Source organism: Sander lucioperca, chromosome 23, assembly GCF_008315115.2.
Source record: "Sander lucioperca isolate FBNREF2018 chromosome 23, SLUC_FBN_1.2, whole genome shotgun sequence".
Classification (NCBI taxonomy): domain Eukaryota; kingdom Metazoa; phylum Chordata; class Actinopteri; order Perciformes; family Percidae; genus Sander; species Sander lucioperca.
Window position 1 is genome coordinate 3,955,136 of NC_050195.1, and position 7,500 is coordinate 3,962,635.

Genomic DNA, 7,500 nt, shown 5'->3' on the forward strand with positions numbered 1-7,500 from the left:
TGAAGTCACTTGCCACAAAAAGACTTATATTGACCTTAAGAAATGATTGCACAATCTTGCCTCCAGTTGCTTTCTAAATTACCCTAACCCTAACCCTTCTTCTTTTTTTATTTGTGAACAAGCCTTACCTAATGACATTCCCCCACAGATAACATCAGAAGAAAGTCAGAATAGCCCTCCTAGTCATTAGTAACGTGGTGAGATTACATTTTGCTACCTTGTCGTGGTGGGGAGGTGTGTGTGCCTCCGTGACCCTGAAGACTACACCGGCGGGGGGGTACTACCAAGCCAAGCAGTTTTCAGGTTAGAGGACAGTCTAAAAGCAGCATGGCCATCACCCATTGGCAGTAGGATGATTGGATGAAGATTGGGCCGATGTATTTGTCATACATATGAATGGTGTTTCTGCCTATGCAAATTAGGACATATTCAATAAGTGTGGAGCTCATGTGCATATTCAAATTCATTTTAAAAGAAACTTTTAATACAAAAAAGTTACTTTTCATGTATACTTTTACTATGTCAAGTTTTATTGTGGTAGGAGTAAATGAAAAATTAAGCCTATTTGGGTGTATTTTGGGCATATTCGGTTAGTTTATAGCTCATTTGCATATTAAAATTAATTTTCAAAGAAACTTGTCATACAAACATTTTTACTTTTCATGTATACTTTCATTGTATGACGTTGTATTGTGATAGGAGTAAAGGAAATAAACAGCCCCATTGGGGTGTATTGTTGTCTGGCCTTACTGGCACACATCTCAGACTGATGAGAATTTAACATATTTCCTCAACTAGGATTTCTTAGGACTTTTAGTATGTTGTTCTGGACACCTCATACAAATGATCTAAGCTCAAAAAAAATATTTTACAATTAGTCTGTCGTAAAACGCTACTTTGCCTGGACTATTTGTGCCAGTAAGAAGCTGGTCGCGACCAGTGGCACAGCGCCCCTAGTGGTTGTGACCACTGGTCCGTGCCACAGAGCAACTGGTCGTGACCACTGATGAGCTGGTCGCGACCACTGATGAGCTGGTAGTGACCACTGATGAGCTGGTAGTGACCACTGATGAGCTGGTAGCGACCACTGATGAGCTGGTAGCGACCACTGATGAGCTGGTAGCGACCACTGATGAGCTGGTCGCGACCACTGATGAGCTGGTCGTGACCACTGATGAGCTGGTAGTGACCACTGATGAGCTGGTCGTGACCACTGATGAGCTGGTCGTGACCACTGATGAGCTGGTAGTGACCACTGATGAGCTGGTAGTGACCACTGATGAGCTGGTCGCGACCACTGATGAGCTGGTAGTGACCACTGATGAGCTGGTCGCGACCACTGATGAGCTGGTAGTGACCACTGATGAGCTGGTCGTGACCACTGATGAGCTGGTAGCGACCACTGATGAGCTGGTAGTGACCACTGATGAGCTGGTAGTGACCACTGATGAACTGGTAGTGACCACTGGTAGTGACCACTGATGAGCTGGTAGTGACCAGTGTCTTTAGCGCCCCTAGTGGCAGTAACCACTGGTCAGTGCCAGAGACCATGGTCCCAGGACAGACCATGGAATTGGCTACAACCTCTGCTGACAAAAAGGCAATGAAAAGGCGACAAAAAGGCGACAAAAAGGCAACAAAAAGGCGCCAAACAGGCAATGAAAAGGTAACAAAAAGGTGACGAGAGAGAGGTTTTATCATTCGCCCTGGTCCCTGTCCCAACGTTTTCGTCGCCTTTTTATCTCATTTTTTTGCCGTTTTTGCTGCCTATTTCGTTTATTTTTTTGTCGCCTTTTTGTGGCTTTAGCTGCCAAATGAAAGAGCTAATATATATATATATATATATATATATATATATATATATATATATATATATATATATATATATATATATATATAATAATGTGTGAAGATGTGAGCAGGTCTCGTCCTGATGTTTCTCAGCCTGCAGAGATCTGAAACTCAAACACTCTGAAATCTAAACCAGAGCAGCTGATCTCAAACTCACACACACACACACACACACACACACACACAGACACACACACACACACACACACACACACAGACACACACACACACACACACACACAGACACACACACACACACACACACACACACACACACACACACACACACACACACACACACTCTCAAACTCGCACATGTCCGGCTGTTTGTTCTAGAACATTCCTCGGTTGCTAAGGAAACAGCTGGCACACACACACACACACACACACACACACACACACACACGTCTGAACCGGTCAACAATGACTGGAAACGTGAACAAAGCGCGGCTCAGAAACAGGAAACAGACCTGAAGCTGAAACAGGATGAAGTGACAAAAAAAATGATGAATCACAAAAAAATCTGAAAAAAGAAGAAATGAGGAGGACATGAATACAGGTTTAAGGGGCTGATAGAATGTAAAACCGAGGTTACCTCATCATAGTGTAATAAGGACAGTTTGGAGGTAAATAGGACATACAGAGAAGCCACCCCTATCCTCTGCTGATCTCACCTTATGAAACTGCTGCTGAAAACAGGAGAATCTCAACAGAGCTGGAAGCTGACGTCATCCCAACTCCTAGTCTTTGTCACGCCCCAACATTAGCATAGACTACTCCACTGACCTGAGGTCAGCTAGTCTTCTGAACCTAGCTAGGTCACGCAGATCTCCTGAGGTCTGCTATTTACTAGAGATGCACCGATTCCAACTTTCTAGGCCGATTCTGATTTCTGATTTTCTTTGAGTTAGACCAGCTGATTCTGATTTCATGTTTTCTAACCACTTTACAGCTCACACACATGTTTATTTTCTCTCTTTTCTTTAATAGAACATGTGTTGAACAGATAATGGATCACTATAAAATAGAACTATATAAATTACTCCTGGTGTGGGACATTCACACACATCTAAAGAGCAATGTTAGAACCATTTCCTTCTTTTCACATCAATATCAACTAAAGAAATGTGATTTAGGTTTTTGGTGTCGTCCCTCCACGCCCTACTTTCTCCTTGCAGGTGTTGCATATTGTAAACTTGTTATCTTCTGCACACACGCTGAAGAATTCCCAAACAGCTGACATGTTGCAGGTTAATTCACCAGGTTCCTACATGTGGAGAATAGCGCCGACACACGGAGGAGAAGTTGAGAGAAAGGACAAAGAGAGCGTGCCGTGGCGTCCGTGCTGTGGCGTCCGTGCCGTGGCGTCCGTGCCGTGGCGTCCGTGCCGTGGCGTCCGTGCCGTGGCGTCCGTGTGTGTGTGCGTCCTTGAGAACTGTAACTGGTATAACTTATGTTGTCAGTTAATTGGAGCGTTGACCAGCATGACATCACCATATGTCAGACTGACCTGCTGGTCGCCGGTCATGGCCGAGCACGTGAAAACCGGCCAATTCTGGTCACCGGCCGGTCTATCGCTGCATCTCTACTATTTTATCACTAAATTCACTTCTGAGACTTTTTTATGCGAGAAATCAACTATGTAGAGGTCAAATATGGGCCGTTTTACCAAAGTTGATGACTAATTGCAGATGTTGTCTGACTGTGTGTGGCAGTTCAGCAGGAGCTCAGCAGGCTACGTGACAGCGGCCGGTGCTGCCTCGCCGCCCGGCGTGTCCTACTTCATAGACTCGCTGTGAGCTAGCTGGATCTCCGTCACGAAGGGAAGCCTGCGGCGCTCCATACCCACGCAAAGTCACCGTTTCTGGATTACTGGACTACAAAATGCCGAGGCCCTGATGGAGCTCCAGGGCCTGCAGCTAGCCACGATCTTTAGCTACCCATAGGATGAAGGGACAGTAGCAGCTAACAAAATCCCTAATGTTCACAAAAATGCATTAAATTAAAATCGGACACCATTGTTAGCTTTATAAGACCTTGGGGTAGATGTTATGTAAGTGGCGTGATGAAATTCAAACTGTAAATATAAAAAAGTTATGCCGAAAGTGTAGCGATCTTTTCCCATAGGATTAAATGGGACACATAGCCTACACTGTTAAGTATTTCCCTGTTAAATAACAGGAAATAACTGGCAGCAGGGTTACCATTATTTTCATGTTATTTTAACAGTTTATTCATGTTATGTTTTTTTACAGTGCACTCCCTGTAATGTTTTTTAACAGGACTTTACTGTAAATCACAGAAAAAACAGGAAATTACTGCAGCAGGGTTACCATTATTTTCATGTTAAATCACCATTTATTTTGTTTAATTAAATATTGCTTTTTAAATTTATTGTTAATTATTTTAGCATAGTTATGTGTACCACTGATTGTAATATACATATTCTAGCTTTAGTTAATACAAGAATAGGCATAATATATCACATAACACTTAAGTGAAAGAAAACAAACAGTTCCATGTTGAAATTAACTTATTTATTGTAATACAAACACTGAAAGTTAAATACTTACAAATGTAGGCACACATAGATCGGATCAATCACAGAAAAATACAGTATAAAAATACAGTATATCATGTTCATTGCTGACATCTAAAACACTCAGGGTCCTATTTTAATGATCTAAGAGCACGGCGTGAAGCGCCTGGTGCAGGTGTGTTTAGGGCGTGTCCAAATCCACTTTTGCTAGTTTGACGGCAGATAAAAAGTGTCTGTGTGCCGGGTGCATGGTTCTAAAGGGTTATACTTAGTGTCTTCATTAATCAGAGGGGTGTTTTGGGCGTAACATGCAATCAACCAATCAGAGATCATCTCCCATTCCCTTTAAAAGCCAGGCGCGTTTGGACCTTGGAGCATTGCTGTTATGATGGAGGATTTACACCGTAATATTTTTATTAGTAATCTTCTGCATGTGTGTGTGCTGCTGTGTGTGTGTGTGTGTCTGTGTGTGTGTGTGTGTGTGTGTGTGTGTGTGTGTGTGTGTGTGCTGCTGTGCGTCCCTGTGTGTGTAACAAGCATAGTGTGCACTGTGCACGAGCCTAGCATCATTTTACTAATGCTCTGTTAAAATAACAATGAAATGCTGCGTTATTGACTTTAGACCAGGTTTTTGTTGGTCAATGGCGCGATCACTTCCCGGTGCCTCAAGATCCCAGAATGCACCTGAACACACACCAGCACGCCCATGGGCGCACAGATGGGCGCAGGTGAATTTGCTATTTAAACGACGTGGGCGCTAGACGGGAAATTGACAACTGCGTCGGTCTTAAACTAGCAAGATAGGGCCCTAAACCTCAACATTAGGGATACAACACTGCAGTACTAAATTGGGTATGTTGCTGTGAATTTTGATGTGTCTCACATAGGCCACAGAGGTGGCTGACTGACTGAAATTTGGCAAGAAAACATTATGCAAGCCAATTAAACTTATTGATAGATTAGTAGTTAATTGCTAGATTAAAGCAAGTAAGACACCAGTCAAATGTCCACCTGGTTGTGAGAGATGAATCCGGTGAGATCATCTTGATCAGCAGTGGGATCAGGGATAGTACTCTGCATCTGCATCTCTAATTAAAAACAAAAACAAATGTAAACATTTATCTACAACTCAATGATAATCAAAACAGCAAAAACACACAAAAGAGGGTGCACTATGCCAATGCAAATAAAAGAGAATAGCTGTTCACATAGATATGGCACTAGCCCAATCAGTAGTGGCTGTTTTTGCTGGATTTACCTCGTTGCTAGGCTTTAGCTACCACATCAAATAGTCACACCCAGGGTGGGAAATTAGCACCCGCCACAAGCCAATGGCGGGTACTTTTTCAAAGTGGCGGGTGACTTTGCCTTGTATACAAGCCACAGTGGCGGGTGGAGTGGTTTTCAGCGCTAGTCCGTGACACATATAGCTGAGCTGAGGTACACACGAAAGCAAAATTATCGGTTAAAAAAATGTGGCGACATATCCCCGGTGTTAAGAGGCCCGTGGCGGAGTCAGCAGTAACTATGAATGTACAAACTGTTGAGGGCGAAGTAAAGAAAAAGAGAAGGAACTTTTCGAACAAGTGGCGCACTGATGACAAAGGGAAAACTATTTACTGCAGGCAGGCAGACACACCGGCTGGTCAAACTGGGCATCCACCAGGCACACAAGTTAACTTCCCACCCTGGTCACACCAGCATGTCTGGTAGCCCAAACAGCTATAACCCATCAAAGATGAGCATCTGACATGAAATCATCACATACAGTCTTAAACCAACTAGCTAGCATCATAAACAGCTATCAGTAAGTTGATGTATTTTAGCCGTTTGATTTTCAGGATGAACCTGCTTTAACCAGACGTGCACATGACAAGAATGCCACACAAACTTGACCACAGGAATGCTAGCTTAAACGTTATAGGCATATAACGTTAGCCTATTATTTATAGATTTAGATCGTATACATGAATGGACATTAAAATAAGCGCATTGTTTTCTAAGATTAATGGACAAACTATCGCTAGTTTGAATCACGTTGGCTCATTAGCAGCTAGCTACGTTAGTTCATTTCATGTGGTGCAAGTCTGTGGCGTTTATACATCAACATCACTGATAAATGTTAAAACTATGCATGACTTTAAAGAAATTCTAGTTAATCTCACCGGATTATTGTGATTTTGGTCGATATCAAAAGCCGCGATCTTCCGAGATGGAGATGTTCGTTGCAGGTAATGTCTTCTTCTTCTACGCTCCTTCCCACAACGCAAAAAATACTGAATGAACCTGTTATTACAGTAGTGGCGCCTGCTGGCGACTGAGTCATATGATATTTACACCATGGTCAGAAAGAACAGGACACACACACACACACACACACAGACACACACACACACACACACACACACACACACACACACACACACACAGACACAGATTTGGAGCGCAGTTCGTCAATTAATAGGCCTTCTTGTTTAAAATCCGGAGTGTAGGGTATGAAGGGTAATAAAAGGCTATTACACGATAACAAATTCTTCATCCAGTGAATGCATACTACAATATCTAGTTTGTTAGTAAAGGATTGCAACGTCGACAATATTGAATTAGTCATTGTTTAGCAACCTACAAAAACGAAATTAAATTGCTAACTTCTCCAATGATAAATAACTTTTTTATAATCTAAGCATAAAATTGCATTTATCGGCATTTATCCCCAAAACGTGACCATACCAGACCATCTAACTCTGGCCGCCATCTTTGAATTTACGGTTGTGCGGTTAAATAACAAAAATGAATGTTATTTAACAATGCTTGTGTTAAATAACATAAATTAGGTGTTATTTAACATATATTCCCTAAAAATTGACAGTAAGGCGCAGTTATTAAAAATAACAGGTAAATCATGTTGAAATTTGGGTGTAAATTAACGGAAACATTTAACAGTGTAGCTAGCAGCTCCGGAGCTCCGCGGAGCCCCGAGTATTCCAGTAGTCCAGTAACCAGGGAAACGGTGACTGTAACTGGGTATGGAGGCTGCAGTTTTCTCGTCAGACTGTGTGGAGCTCCTAAAGTCCGACACGGCTTACCAAATTTGCAATTAGCCATCAATT

The 7,500-nt window shown here is 42.4% G+C and overlaps 1 protein-coding gene and 1 long non-coding RNA gene across 17 annotated transcripts in view; both read left to right on the plus strand.

The window, feature by feature from the left end:
- Window positions 1–7,500, plus strand: part of LOC116057846 (receptor-type tyrosine-protein phosphatase mu-like) — a 162,935-nt gene that overhangs the window by 50,816 nt on the left and 104,619 nt on the right. The gene's annotated exons all lie outside the window — the stretch shown is intronic.
- On the plus strand, window positions 4,187–5,794 carry LOC118494360. Its single transcript, XR_004896488.1, has 2 exons — window positions 4,187–4,216; window positions 5,683–5,794. It is a non-coding gene; the product is annotated as an uncharacterized LOC118494360 (long non-coding RNA).